The 16,073-nt window shown below is 39.2% G+C and overlaps 1 protein-coding gene across 2 annotated transcripts in view; it reads left to right on the plus strand.

The window, feature by feature from the left end:
- The window catches only part of GAB2 (GRB2 associated binding protein 2), a 156,028-nt gene that overhangs the window by 126,116 nt on the left and 13,839 nt on the right, over positions 1-16,073 (plus strand). The window lies entirely within an intron of this gene.

Below are 16,073 nucleotides of genomic sequence, written 5' to 3' on the forward strand. Positions count from 1 at the left end.
AAAAAAAATTTTTTTTATTTGAATGGCATAGGGGCTAGAGTTTCAGAAAAAACAAAGTCAATTTACTTGTTGGCCTTAAGAGTATAGCTATAAAACCTTTACATTGTTGAACAAATCCATATCTCACTTTTGCTCTAGAGCTGTACCATTCCGTATGAAGCTACTACCCACGTGATTATTTAAATTTAAATTAATTAAAATTAAATAAAATTTAAAATTCAGTTCCTCAGTTTTACTAGCCACATTTCAAGTGCTCAGTAGCCACATGTGGCTAGTGGCCACCGTACTAGCCAGCACAGATATGGAACATTTCCAGCTTCACAAGGACTCCCTGCTTTAGGGTAATAGTCTTTATTTTTCTAGTGCCACTAGCTCTCTCGGGTACAGAGCCTGTACTTATTTTTGTTACTTCTTATTCCTGTAGTTAGGGTAAGCAAAAGCACAGAGCCGATAGCTTTGCCAAAGCTAGTTCCCAATTGCTACAGTAGCCAGCAGATTACAAATCACATTTCTTAATTAATTAATTTAGAAATATCTAATTCAAGTTGTGAAAGTTAAGGCAAATAGAGAAATGGCTGTGCTATATATCACTTCATGATATCTGTGAAAATATTTTCTTACATAATCTCACTTAAACCTGTCAAACCCACTGAGAGATAGGCAGTATAGATAATATATCTCCGTTTTACAGATGAAGGAACTGAGGCTCACAGTTAGTAAATAGCAGAGATAGGACTAGAACCCAGATCTTCTTGTTTCTGGTCCTGTACTCTTTATGCTATGCTACTCTGCTTCTGTCTTTCTGAGTCATTTACATCACATAAACTCTCAGCATTCAATGTTAAGGTTGCCTCAAATACCCATTTTCCTGAAGGAGCATGGTTTGTTCATTTGTGAACTTTCACTAGTTCAACCTCCATCCACTTTTATATGAAGAGCTGAGTTCTAAAAAAGATAAAATGAATTAGCCCAGGTCCCTGAACTAGTTAGTGGCAGAACTATAAATACTGCCTGATTCTCCTGCATCACAGACCAGAGATAGGGAGTGTGGTATAATGAAAAGTGTGTTCAGGCTTTGGAGTCAGTCAGATACGGGTGCAAATTCAGGTTGTGTCACTCTCTTGGTGATTTTGAGCCACTTATTTAACTTCATTTACCTTCAATTTCCTTATCTTCAGAATGGGAATAACTAATTCAAAGGCTCACTAATGTGTGTAAAATGACAAAACATACTGAAAATACCCAATGTAGATACGCAGTACATACTACCTGTTCTCCTTGTACCCCGTCCCTTCCTACACATGAAATGGGCTGGGATTAGACAACATCGAGTTTTAAAAACATAGTTCTGTTGTATAAGGTGGGTAATATAAGTTCCTTGCAAACTTTAATATGCATATAAAGTACCTGAGGATCTTGTTGAAATGCTCATTCTCATACAGTAAGCCCGGGGTCATGGGATCCTGCCTTTCTGATAAACTCTAGATACCACCAGTGCAGCCTGTCTGCAGATCACACTTGAAGTAGAAGGCTTTATATTAATACAATATTAACAAATACCACCCACCTCCACTCCCATGATACTGCTAAAGTATCAAAGGAAAAAAATATGTATAAATGTCTCTGCTTGAATTAGCAGTTAGGGCCCACTCTCTGCACCCCTACCTCTTCTGTAAAACCTCTAATTAATTTTCCTAGCTAGAATTCATGGTCTTCTCTGAATTACCATAGCAGTTTTTTATTATCTCTCTCACAGCATTTGGAACCTTCTGCCTTGTATTATAGATTTTTGTATTTATATGTTACTGCTCTTTGAAGACAGGACCCAGGGCACATAGTAAGTGCATAATAAATATTTGAACAAATCTGTGTTGTAGAGAGAAAACATAGAAGAGGAGATAGAACTTACCTACAGATGGGGAAGCAGCATTGTTGTGGGTCCTTGACCAAGCTGTGCTTTTCCTATGTCTTCGTTTTCACTTGTGTGGATGAGGGAGTGAGAAGGTGATGAGAAGGAGCTCAGGGAGATATTTGGAGATAATAAGTTCAGTGTTTGCAGAATTCCAAGGGGAGGTAGAGGGTTGGAAGGAAGCTTTCTTTTTTTTTTTTTTTTTGAGACAGAGTGTCGCTTTGTTGCCCTGCCTAGAGTGAGTGCTGTGGCGTCAGCCTAGCTCACAGCAACCTCAAACTCCTGGGCTTAAGCAATCCTACTGCCTCAGCCTCCCGAGTAGCTGGGACTATAGGCATGAGCCACCATGCCCGGCTAATTTTTTCTATATATATTTTAGTTGGCCAGAGAATTTCTTTCTATTTTTAGTAGAAACGGGGTCTCGCACTTGCTCAGGCTGGTCTCGAACTCCTGACCTCGAGCGATCCATCCGCCTCGGCCTCCCAGAGTGCTAGGATTACAGGCGTGAGCCACCGCGCCCGGCCAGAAGGAAGCTTTCTTAAGTCCAGAAAGACTATATACTATGGTTTCTGGTACTAATGGTGTAGTTTACATCATACTAAACCTACTGTAACAATTATAAACTCTGGATAAAATATTAAAAAAACAATTATTTGAAGGCACCAAAGAGCAGTCAAAAATCAAACAGAAACTGGAAGAGATTTGACTCTTGAAAGAAATAAGATTCAATTTATAATCCATGGCTTTTCCTATGAAGTTCCTATAACATATAATCTCAAATGTTCAGTATACAATGAGAAATTGCTAGACATGTGAAGAAGCTATAAACATTGCCCCATAGTTGAGAGAACTGAGTACATGGAAACAGACGAAGATAAACCCAGATTTTGTAGCCAGCCTACAAAGACTTTAACATAATTATGTTAACTTTTTTAATCTGGGGGGGAAATGGGTATAATGCATGAAGAGATGGTGAATTTTAGAAGAAATAGAGACACTTTGAAAAAGATTTTAAGAGTTCTAGTTCCACTATGGTGGCAGAAGCCACTGTTACATATCCAGGGCATGTTAAATCCACATACACAGCAGGCCAACTATGTATCCCCCCACTGATTACAACTAAAAACTCTGGACAAAATCCAAAGCACGGTTACCCAAAGACGCTGAAAAGTAAATAAAAGGAGACAGATTTTAGTGAAGAGAAAAACTTGGAGAAGTGTCTACACAGAGATGAATTTTTTGTCTCATGGATTTGCCTCCAGGGTGAGCCCCATCACAAAGCAGCATGGTGGCTTCAGCCCTCATAGAAAGCCCATCGTTCTGGGTAGTGGAACCAGAAAATGAGCCCCTTGGGGGCTGGAAGGAGTAAGTATCCCAGAGTGAAGAGAGCTGAAGAAGGATCTCCTATTCTGGGCGTGAAACTACATTATGTCTCAGGCTCACCTTGAGCGGTAAGTGTGTGAGACAGGCCCAAACTAGCATAACAAAGGCTACGTGAAGTCAAGTAAGATTTGAACTACCACACCGAGGAGAGACAGAACTTGCAGTCTGAACCTAACCAGGTTGATTTCCTGCAGAAACAAAACTATCAGTTCTCTAGAGAATTATAATGGAACCCAGGGTCTACACAACATAACAGTCACAACATTCAGGATATATAATCCAAGATTTCTCAGCACACTGAGCAACAGCAAAATATAACCTGTTCTCTATGGAAGACACAGGTGCTAGTCTCAAGAAAACCCTGATGTTGTAACTATCACAGGTTTTTAAAGCCCCTGTTAAAACAACGTTCCATGTGATAACTGAAAACATTTTAAATTAATGGAAAGAAAAAAAAAAAACTATGCTGACCTAGAAGTCTTTATTCTGCAAAAGTATCCTTCAGGAATGAAAACAAAATAACATTCTCAAATGAGGGAAAAATAAGAGAGTGTCCAGGAGATCTGTTTCAAAGAAATGAAAAAGTTCTTCAGGCTGAAGCAAGATGGTATGTACCAGAAGGAAACTTGGATCTTTGGGAATGAAGGAAGAGCAACAGAAATAGTAAATATCTCCATAACTATAAAAGACTGTTTTTCCCTTTTAAGTTCTTTAAAATATGCATAAATGTTGAAAGCAAAAATTAAACATTATCTAGTGAGGTTTTTACCTGGCTTTCTTTCTCTTCACTATGAAGAGCTCCCTTTACCATTTCTTGTCATGTGAGCGGCCAGGTGACATATTTTTCCAGCTTTCATTTATCTAGAAATATCTTAATTTCACTTCCATATCTGAGAGCGATTTTTTTCTGGGTATAGAATTCCAAAATAACAGTTCTATTTCTTTCAGTATTTAAAGGATATCATTCTAGTCTTCTGACCTTTATTGTTTCTGATGAGAAATCAGCTGTTATTTTTATCCTATTCTTCTATATGTGATATATCTTCCTTCCTCTAAATAATTTTTTTCTCCTTTTTAAAAAAATTGTAAAATACATAACATAAAATACACTATCTTAATAATTTTTAAGTGTACAATTCAGTTGTGTAATGTGTATTCACATTGTTGTACAACCAATCTCTAGAAATCTTTTCATTTTGTAAAACTGAAACTCTGTGCATTAAACAACTCCCCATTTCGTCTTCCCCCAGCCCTTGAAAACTACCCTTCTGCTTTCTGTCTCTATGAATATGACTTCTCTACATACCTCATATAAGTGGATTCATACAATATTTGTCTTTCTGTGATTGCCTTATTTCACTTAACATAATGTCCTCAAGGTTCATCCATGTTATAGTATGTGTCAGAAGGTACTTCATTTTTAAGGCTGAATCATATTTCATTACATGTACCCTTGAACAACACAGGTTTGAACTATGTGGGTCCACATATAGGTGGATTTTTTTCAATCAAACATGGATCAAAAATATAGTATTTGCAGGACGTGAAACCGGTGTATGTGGAGGGCTGACTTTTCATATACTCAGGTTCCGTGTTCCCCAAGAATTCCAATTTCTTTTCTCCAATAGTTGTTATTTTGTGGGGTTTTATTTTGCCATTATTAGTATTTTTAATTGGTACATATTTATGGGTATAATTGATATTTCAATACATGTATACAAAGTATAATGATCAAATTATGGCAATTAGCCTATCCGTCATTTCAAAATATATCATTCCTTTGTGTTGGGAACATTCAAAATCCACTCTTCTAGTTATTTGAAATATACAATAACTTCTTGTTAATTATAGCCATTCTATAGTGCTATAGAACACTAGAAATTATTTTCCCATGTAGCTTTTCTTCTGTATCTGTTAACCAACCTTTGGCTATCCCCCTCTACCTCCTACCCTTCCTGGCTTCTAGTAACCACTTTCGACTTTCTACTTCTATGAGATCAACTTTTTTAGCTTCCACATGTGAGTAAGAACATGCAGTATTTATCTTTCTGTGCCTAGCTAATTTCACTTCATACAATGTCTTTCAAGCTCATCCAAGTTGCTACTAATGACAGAATTTTATACTTTTTATGGCTAAATAGTATTCCATTGTGTATATATAGCACATTTTCTTTGCCCATTCATCTGTGGATGGACACTTAGGTTGATTCCATATCTTGGCTCTTGTGAATAGTGCTGCAATAAACATGGGAGTGCTGCATATCTCTCTTCAGCATACTGATTTTCTTTCCTTTGGGTATATACCCAATAGTGGGATTATTATATCATAGATCATTCTGTATTTAGTTTTTTGAGGAAGCACCGTACTATTTCCATAATGACTGTACTAACTGACATTCTCACTAACAGTGTATAAGAGTTCCTCTTTCTCTGTGCCTTTGCCAACATTTGTTATTTTTTGTCTTTTTGGTAATAGCCATTCTAACCCAGGGTGAGATGATAACCTCATTGTGGTTTTGATTTGCATTTTCCTGATGATTAGTGATGTTTAGCATTTTTTCAAATACTTGTTGGCCTTTTGTATGTCTTCTTTTGAGAAATATCTATTCACTCGTTTGCCCATTTTTGATCATATTATTTGGGTTTTTTTGCTGTCAAGTTGAGTTCTTTGTATACTCCAGGTATTAATCCCTTGTGAGATGAGTAGTTTGCAAATATTTTCTCCCATTCCACAGATTGTCTCTTCACTTAGTTAATTGTTTCCTTTGCTGTGCAGAAACTTGTTAGTTTAGTACACTTCCGTTTCTCTATTTTTGTTTTTGTTGCCTGTGCTTTTGAGGTCTTAACTGGGCCTTTTTTTTTTTTTTTTTTTTTTTTTTGATGGGAGACTTTTTATTATGGATTCAAAGTCCTTACTCATAATTAGTCTGTTCAAGTTTTCTATTTCTTGTTGGTTCAATCTTGATAGGTTATGTGTATCTAAGAATTTATCCATTTCAGCTAGGTTTTCTAATTTGTTGGTGTATAGTTCATAATAGTCTTCAATGATTCTTTATAGTTTTGTGGTATCAGTTTTAATGTTTACTTTTTCCTTTTTTATTTATTTGGGCCTTTTTTTCTTGGTTAGTCTAGCTAATGGTTTGTCTATTTTGTTTATCTTTTCAAATAACTAATTTTGTTGATCTTTTGTATTTTTTCAGTTCAAATTTTGTCTATTTCTGCTCTGATCTTTATTATTTCTTTCCTTCTAATTTTGGGTTTGGTTTGTTCTTGTTTTTCTAGTTCCTTGAGATTGCATCATTAGGTTGTTTATTTGAAATCTTACTATTTTGACAAAGGCATGTATTGCTATAAACTTCCCTCTTAATACTGCTTTTGCTATATCCCATAGGTTTTGGTATGTTGTGGTTCTCTTTTCATTTGTTTCAAGACATTTTTTAAATTTCATTCTTAATTTCTTCACTCACCCATTGGCTATTTAGGAGCTTGTTGTTTAGTTTCCATGTATTTGCACAATTTTGAAAGTTCCTCTTGTTATTGATTTCTAGTTTTATTCCATTGTGGTCAGAAAAGATACTTGATATGATTTCAGTTCTTTTAAATTTGTATGTGTGTACCATGTGGTCTATCCTGGAGAACATTCCATGTGCTGATGAGAGGAATGCATATTTTGTAGCTGTTGGATGAAATGTTCAGTAAGTGTCTGTTAGGTCCATTTGGTCTAAAATGCAGGTAAAATACAATGTTTCTTTGTTGATTTTCTATGTAGATGATCTGTCCAGTGCTGAGAGTGCGGTGTTGAAGTCCCCAACTATTGTTGTATTGGAGTCTGTTTCTCCCTTTAGATCTTAATGATGTCCCATTTGTCTTGTAGGCTTTCTTCGCTCTTTTTCTTATTATTTTTTTTCATCTGGGTAATTTCAAACAACCTATATTAAAATTCAGAGATTCTTTCTTCTGTTTGATCAGGTCTCCTGTTGAAGTTCTCTATTGTATTTTTTATTTCATTCATTGAATTCTTCAGCTGCAGGACTTTTTTGGTTCTTTTTTATGATTTCTTTCTCCTTGGCAAATTTCTCATTCATATTGTGAATTTTTTCCCCTAGTTTCATTTAATTGTCTATATTTTCTCGTATCTCACTGAGTTTACTTAAGGTCATTGTTTTGAATTCCTTTTCTGGCAATTCATTGATTTCACTGGGGTCTAATACTAGACAGTTATGTTTCTTTAGTAGTGTCACATTTGCTTCCTTTTTCGTGTTTGTTATGTCCCTACGTTGATGTCTGCACTTCTGGTGGAACAGTTGCCTCTTCCAGACTTTCTAAAGTGGCTTTCTTGGAGAAAGACTTTCATCTCCAGTTGGGTTTTACCGTGCCAGTTGAGAATTTTTGTGGTGACTTTATTTGCAGATAAGTGGAATGGTATAGTCTCTGTGCAGCTTCTTCAGCTGTGTTAAACAATAACTATGAGTGCCTCAGTGCCTAAACTTTAGAAGTTTGTGGCAGCAGCAGTGGTGGTATAGGTTGCTAACGTCCCTGGTGTCAAGGGCTTTTGGGGTCTTTCTGTTCTCATTTTCCCCACAATAGGGAGACTTAGCTAAAGGGATCCCTCTTTGTGTCAAGTCTGATATGGCCTACAAGTAGGTGCAGTGGCACTGCATTCCAGGCACATGTGCTTGGAGCAGCTGTGGGACCAGGATCCTAGGCTCAGAGTCTTGCAAACCTATTGTGGCACCTGGGTCTTGGGGTTTAGGTTTGCTCTTTGTGGCAGTGTTAGATGTAGATTGCCTACTGAGCCAGCATTTGTGACTCTGAGGAACTCTTTAGTAGCCTGGGCCCAGAGGACTGGGTTGTAGCTGTGCTTCTGTCTCTGAGGGGCAGGGCACAGCACTGGCCCAATTCCAGGGCAAAAGGGATACCCTGGAAGTTTGATCCTGGGTAGCAGGGTACAGCTGCAACTCGGAATCCTGAGCCAACAGGACTCAATGGCAACTCTAGGCCCAGGATGCAGCACTTTGTAGTAGTGACTCTATACTGGTCACTAGGGATGGTGGAGCTAGGCAATATCCTAGACCGTGAGGCCAGATGCAGCAGCAGTAACTTACTTGGAATTCATCCATGTTGTTTCCTGTATCATTAGTTTGTTGCTTTTTATTCCTGAGTAGTAATCCAGTATATCTTTATATCACAGCTCACTTATCCATTCACATGTTGCTAGGCTTTTGGATTATTTCCAGTTTGGGGCATTACAAATTAATACTCATTTGTATATAAATAGTCATGAACAAATCTTTGTGTGGACATTTGGTTTTTTTTCTCATCCATAAATAGAAAACTATGCAGATAGTTTTACTGGTAATTTCTCTCAAGCATTCAAAGATAAAATAAGACAGATCTTACCCATATTCTTTCAGAAAACATAGGAGTAGGGAATCCTTTTGCAACTCATTTCATGAGACCAGCATAACCCTGCAAAATCTGTCAAAGATTACAGGAAAGAACTTAACAGAACAATATCCCCCATGAATATAGATATAGAAATCCTTTTTTTTAAAAAAAGTATTAGCAACTGAATCCAATTAAATATGTGTGTGTATGTATATGTGTATATATGTGTATGTATGTGTGTGTTTCAGGGATAATAAATATTAATATATTAGGGAATATGTATATGTGTATACATTAGGGGTAAGCCATCATGACAAAGTAGTGTTTATTCCAGGAATATAAAGTTGGTTTTACATTCAAAAACCAACCAATATAATTCATCACATTAAGAGGAAACGGAGAAAAATCATATCACCTTGATAGATGCAGGGAAAGCATTTGAAAAAAATCAGTACTTCATAAAAAAGTACTTCTTACCAAGGTATGCATCAAGGGGAATTTCTTTCAACTATTAAAGGACTTCTACGGATAACCTACAGCTAATATCCTACCTAATGGAGAAATATTGACCATAATCCCCTAAAATTGGAGACAAATAGAGAATACCTGCTCTTACCACTTCTTTTCAGCATTGTACTTGAGATCATAGCCACTTCCATTAAGAGAAGAAAAAGAAATAAAAATGCACAAAGATCAAAATGGAAGATGTTAACATTGTCTTTTTTTGTAGGTAACCTCACTGTAAAAACAAACTACTAAAATTAATAAACTACTGTTAATAATAGTACACTGCAAGGTCACAGGATAAAAGGTTTTTATACAAAAAAATTAAATTTTACATACTAGCAGCAAACAATTAGAAAATGAAAAATTTTTTTAATTCTTTATACAGTGGTGTCAGAAAACATGAAATACTTAGGAATAAATTTAACAACATGTAAGACCTCTTCACTGAAAACTATTAAACATTGCTGAGAGAAATTAAAGACCTAACTATGGAGAGTGATGTACTAAAGTTATGAACTGGAAGACACAATATTATTAAAATGGCAGTTCTTCCCAAATTGATCTATAAATTCAACACAATCCAAAAAAAAAAAAAATCCCAACAAGCTTTTTTCATAGATACTGAGAAGGTGATTTTAAAATATATGTGAAAATGCAAACAACCTAGAATAGCCAAAGTAATTTTAAAAAGAAAACAATAAAGTTAGAGGACTTATACTACCTGATGTCAAGACTTCCTGTCAAACTTTGGTAATAAGACAATGTTGTGTTGGTGAAAGGATAAGCACATAGATCACTAGAACAGAATAGTGAATCCAGAACAAAACGTATGTATGTCTTTAGACAAAGGTGCCAATGGAGGAAAGAAAACCTTTTCAGCAAATGGTGCTGGAACAACTAGATATCCATATAGGAATAGTAAAAAAAGAACAGCAACCCTTACTTATATCACACCACTCAAAAAGTAACTCAAGTGCAACAGAGACCTAAACGTAAAATCTAATACTGTGAAACTTAAAGAAGAAAACAAGTCTGTGATTTTGGGGTTAGCAAAGATTTTTATATAAGACACAAAAATCAGGACTCATAAAAGAGAAAAAATAGACAAAGTAGTCTTTATCAAAATTAAAACTTTTGCTCTTCAAAAGACTCCATTAAGAAAACAAAATGGCAAGTCATAAAATGTAAGAAAATACTCAAAACATGTATATCTGACAAGGGTTTCTAGAGTGTATACAGAACTGTTACAATTCAATAAGAAGACAGGCAACCCAATTTTTTTTCAATGGACAAAAGATTTGAACGTCACCAAAAAAAGATATAGGAATGGCCAATAAGCACATGAAAGATGCTCGTCTGGGAAGTACAGATTGAAACCTCAGTGAGATTCTGCTTCATCTCCACTGGAATGGCTAAAATAAAAAAGACTAACAATGCCAAGTATGTGGATGATAAGTACGTGGATGGACTTGAATCCTGCACTGCCTCTGACATTGACATTACATACTAGGTACCCTGGAAAAAAAGGAATGATGCTTTACAGTTTACAAAGCACTTTTACATTACTTACCTCATATGATTGCCAAAATAATCCTGTAAGGTTACTTTTGAGTAGGGACTGTAAAGAGAGAATCAGCTCATTTATCTCTTCGTGGCATATGTAAATATGGCTGATTGGATTGCTGAGGCCAATAGTAACAGCCTTCTGCCTATTCTTTTGTTTGTTTGTTTGTTTGTTTTGAGACAGGGTCTTGCTTTCTCACTCATCCAGGCTAGAGTGCACTGGCATCATCGTAGCTCACTGTACTCCCAAGTAGCTGGGACTATACGCACACACCACCACACCCAGCTAATTCTATTTTTTTTGTAGAGATGGGGATCTTGATCTTGCTCAGGCTGGTCCTGAACTCCTGGCCTCAAGTGATCCTCCCACCTTGGCCTTCCAAAGTGCTAGGATTACAGGTGTGAGCCACCATGCCTGACTTCCTTTTTTCATTTAAAGGGAAACCTGACATAAAGCTACAATAAATTAAGCACCTTAGAGATAAAACCGTGAATTACATATTTATTATTACTCTTACTTCAGTAATAACCGCTCTTCTTCCTTCAAGTACAGATAATATGTATTCCTGTAAAATAATTTCAGTTCTCAAAATCCAGGTCTTCCACTGAGCTAAAATAAGTAACTATTCAGAAAAGTGTCTCTTGCCAATGGAAAGAGTTTTGAACTGGCAGTGTCAAGACAAGAAGATTGCTTTTTGTCTTTGAAGACAAATTAGTTTCACAGGATTTATTTTCACCCTCCAGCCTTTGGGGTCTCATTCCAGATTCTAGCCAGTGCTTGTTGTCTTATTTCAAGAAGGCTGTTAAACCTGTAACAGATTGATGCATTGATGTGAATCAAATGCCCTGAAAAGCCATAATTCTGGTGAGGGTTGCGGGGAGTGAAATTTCATTAATGAGATTCCGTAATGAAACCATCATTGACCCTGCAGCAGTATTCTATAGAAAGGTGGCAGGTAAAAGGTAAAATTAGAAATGTCAGTGGAGAACTCAACCATGATTAATCTTTTCCAAGGTTTCCCTGACTCATTTACCCCATGGCTTTGATTGACCAAAGGCAGAATATACAACTTTTAGTTTCACATATACAACTTTGCTCTGTAACCACAGAATTGTCTCAAAATTGGCTCAAAATTGCAGAAAGAAGGGTTTGAGATACAAAGATGAGTCTCTTAAAGAATATGACAGAGTTTCCTTCCCTCCCAGGAAGGCTCCATTGGGCATGTGTCACATACAGGATAGACCAAGTGACCTCTTAAAATTGCCAGTGACAGTCACAGAACTCTACTCTGGAGCTTAATCTGCTTACAAGTATTTACATGTTAGGTTTCCCTTAAATGGGAACATACCCATTAAGAAGATGGGCTTCTTCCTGCTGCTGGAGGCTCCCTCAGGGTGGGAGGTCGCCCTTGGTAAAAGAAAAAAAATTCTTTTAAGTCAAACTAAGCCCTTCATCATTAAGGTGCTTAGAAAAACTAAGAAACCGTTTCTGAAAGCCAAGGGAGAGATGGTGTGATACCAGCAGCTTCTGGAGTAGCCGGCAGCCAGGAATGGGAAGGAGAGGCACATTGAGCTCTGGCTTGGGGAGTATTTTCTCCCAAGCTGCTTTCTGCCTCCAGGGAGCTCCCTGCACACTGTGTTTGAGTATCTTCCTGTGCCAACTCTGCCGTTTACTGTTTCCCTCCTCTGATGTGTGAGGGTAAGAGGCATCTCACAGACGTGTGAGGGAGGGTTTAAAGAGATACCACATGTGACGTGCCTGGCAGGGTCTCTTGCCTATTTTTGTGAGGTTTCTGTAAGCCTACAGGAGACCATGTGCTCCTACTACATGCAGGACGTGGCCTCTGCCTTCTAGGAGCACATGGTCTGGTCCAAGTGGAAAGACACAGACCCGAATAACCCGAGGCAGAGTACAGTGAGTGTTAGGGTGAAAGCACAGAGTACGGTGGGAGCACAGAGGCAGGAATGATTAAAGGGCAAAGGAGAATTGGGGGCCTATAATGCCTTGGTAGAACGAGGCTTCTTTTGGACTTTGTGTAAGATTGTGACATGTCAAGGAAGCATTCCTGAGACAGATGAGTAGTGCGAGCCCAGGGCTGGAGCTTAGACCATGTGGGACATGTTTCGGAATGAGTGAGCGGTTCTGGGAGCCAGAGAGGAAGATGCTGAGGTAGAGAGAAGCTGGGGCATAAGCTAGTGGATTCTAAATAGGAAAGGCTTCGATCAGCTGATCCACATGGTTAGGACAAACCTCAGGAAAAGGGATGGCAACACTACACTTTTCTTTATTCATGTGTTTACTTACTCTAAATGTGGAAAAACTAAAAGTGCTTTTTCCTGGTCTCTCATTCAACCACAACAATCATCAGTACAGGAGACTTCTGAGGCCAGATATATGGGGTTTCTCCCCACACACCAGGCAAACAATCAGTTCTGCAGAGGACACCAGCTGTGTATCCTCCCATTCTGATGCTGTCTGGCTGGAGATAGCCTCAGAAACCTCAGGTGAAGGCTCAGCCCCACAGGATAGCCCCCTCCTTCCCACCAGTAGCAAGTCCTGGCCTCTGGAACCTTTCTCCCACCTATGACCCCCTCTTTGGGTTAGATTAATTTGCTAGAGTAAGTTATAGAACTCAGGGAAACACTTGCCTTCATTTACCAGCTTATTACAAAGGATGCAAATAAATAGCCAGATGAAGAGATACATAGGACAAGATCTGGAAGTGTCCTAAGAATAGGAGCTTCTGTCCCTGTGGAGTTGGGGTGTGCAGTCCTCCGAGCTAGTGGATGAGTTCCTATTCACCTTATATGTGTTCTGCTATCCAGTAGCTCCCAAACCCAGTTTTTTGGTGTTTTTATGGAGGCTTCATGACATAGGCATGATTGATTAAACCATTGGCCATCACCTCAGCCTTCAGTCCCTCTCCTCTCCCAGAAGCCGGGGGGGGGGGGGGGGGGGGGCGGGGGTTGAAAGTCCCAACCTTCTAATACTGCTGTGGTCTTTCCAGTGACCAGCACCCATTCTGAAGCTATAGATCAGTCGGTCAGTCAGCCATCAGTCAATCATTAGCGTACAAAAAGACATCACTCTGGAGATTCTGGGAGTTATATGTCAGGAAATGGGGTCAAAGACTGACTATATATTTTATAATACACACATTCATTTGTTCATTACACAAACATAACATTCATTATTTACTATGTGACAAGCACTGATCTGAGTGCTGAGGAGAGAAGAATTAGTAAGACACAGTTTCTGTCCTCAAGGAAATCAGTCTGTTGGAGGAGACAAGTAACAATGGTACATAATACCGATAACAAGTGCTATCTCTCCAGGAAAAGGTTAAGTAAGTGACTGATAACGCTTGGAGGTAGAGGATATAAGAAACATTTTAAAAGATGCGCCGTCTGAGCTGAGTTTGAAGGATAAATGGAGCAGGAGTTGCCAGATTGAAGTAAGAGGCCTTCCAGACACAGCAAAGCCCAGGGGCGTGACTAAGTGGGCAGTTGGAACCCTGCAGAGTCGGGTTTGAGGGGATCCTGGAGTGGAGAGGGGAACGAGGGAGAAGGTACTGGAGAGATCAGTTGGGAAGGACCCTGGGGTTTGGGCTTAGTCCAGACAGGCATTGAGGCAGTATGGAAAATGTTTAAGCTGGGGAAGTTAGGAAGGTAAATACCAGTAGGATGTAGAGGATCAGAGAGGCCCTGGGCAGATGCTAGGGAGATTAGTTACTAGCCCTTTCATTAATCCAGAAGTAACATCAGGAGTAACTGAACTGGGGTGGGCTCAGTAGGACCTGATGGGGTTAGTGTGTGAGAAATTATAATGTGGGTAACTCCCAGGTTTCTGGCTTGAGTAACTGGTGCCATTCCTAAAACACGAAAGTCAGGAGGAGAAGTAGACAAGAGGAAGACGATGAGTTCATCTTGAATATGTTTAAGGTTACTGCAGGATACCTGTGATGCTCTCCCCAACCCTATTCCCACCTTAAAATCCCTCGGAGGCCCCCTGTTCCCTTCAGCCCTGGCATGGCCCCTGCCTTGTCATCTCTCAGCCCTGCCTTCTAACATGCTTTCACCAGCCTGAGCAGCTTGCAGTTCCTTGAACTTGCCGATTTATGTTCTACATCTTCCTTTCTCCGAAGGCACAGCTTTTCCCTTCTCTTGCCTTTTGCCTGGCCAATTGCTGCTCATCCTTCTAGACTTGCTCGGATGTAACATCTCTGAAGGAGCCTTCCCTGACGTCCTCCACTACCACCACCAGGGAGGGTTAGTATAAATCTGTCAGCAGCCATGCACTCTCCCCTACTTGATGGCAGTGATTTTTCACACGTTACCTCCTCCACTGCTGTGACATGCCCCCTCCACTCCCCACCCTCCCAACCTCCTGAAGGGCAGGTGGCATCTCTTTATCTATTGTGCCTAACCCTGATGGAAAGTAGGACATCAGCAACTGTTTGTTAAATGAACAAATGCAGATGGAGACATCCAACAGAGAGTGGAAATTTCAAAACACAACACAACAGATACCACAGACAAATGGGAACAGCATGAACACCTTATGTCTGCCATTGGCTCCCCTGCCCTCCCTAATCACCATAGTTATTATGTAAAGACTGGGTGTTCTGTCATCTAGGCCCATGGCTGCTGGCTTGGTTGTGTGTGTGGAACGGAATAGAAAGGGAGAAGGAACACACTGGAGGAGCACCAGAGAAGGTTTGGGTTGGGAACCAGAACTCCCAGCCATCAAGAGTGCAGTTTACAGAAGAGGGAGCCTGCCCTACACACCTGTTTCTTTTCCTCCTTTCTAAGTTTCCGGGCCCTATTTTCTAGCACCATCTGGTGGCCACATCTATAACTAACAAGCTCCCCATGAGCTAGGAGAACTTCTATTATACAAAGGCAGAGTTCCAGGAATTGTCCTCAGAGGGTTATGTATGACTGGCCCCCATGAAATAGCGTGCAAATGTATATGTATACAGGATTTGCCTTTTCTGGGAGATGCTCCAAGAGCTTTTTATTAGATTCTTAAAGATGCCTATGGCCTCCAAAAGGCTGAGAATCACTGCTATAAAGGATCGAATCTTCCTTTTTTTCCCCCAAATAAAATCCTAAGAATCATAACATAAAAGCTATAAAACTGGACCTGGATCCCTACTTGTACAGAATATCACCCTCCAATTTCCCAAAGCACCACACAGCACATAGAATCCAGTTTGAAAACCACTCTTGTGGCCGGGCGCGGTGGCTCACACCTGTAATCCTAGCACTCTGGGAGGCCGAGGCGGGTGGATTGCTCGAGGTCAGGAGTTCGAGATCAGCC

This window comes from Lemur catta, chromosome 7 (assembly GCF_020740605.2).
Source record: "Lemur catta isolate mLemCat1 chromosome 7, mLemCat1.pri, whole genome shotgun sequence".
Taxonomy (NCBI): domain Eukaryota; kingdom Metazoa; phylum Chordata; class Mammalia; order Primates; family Lemuridae; genus Lemur; species Lemur catta.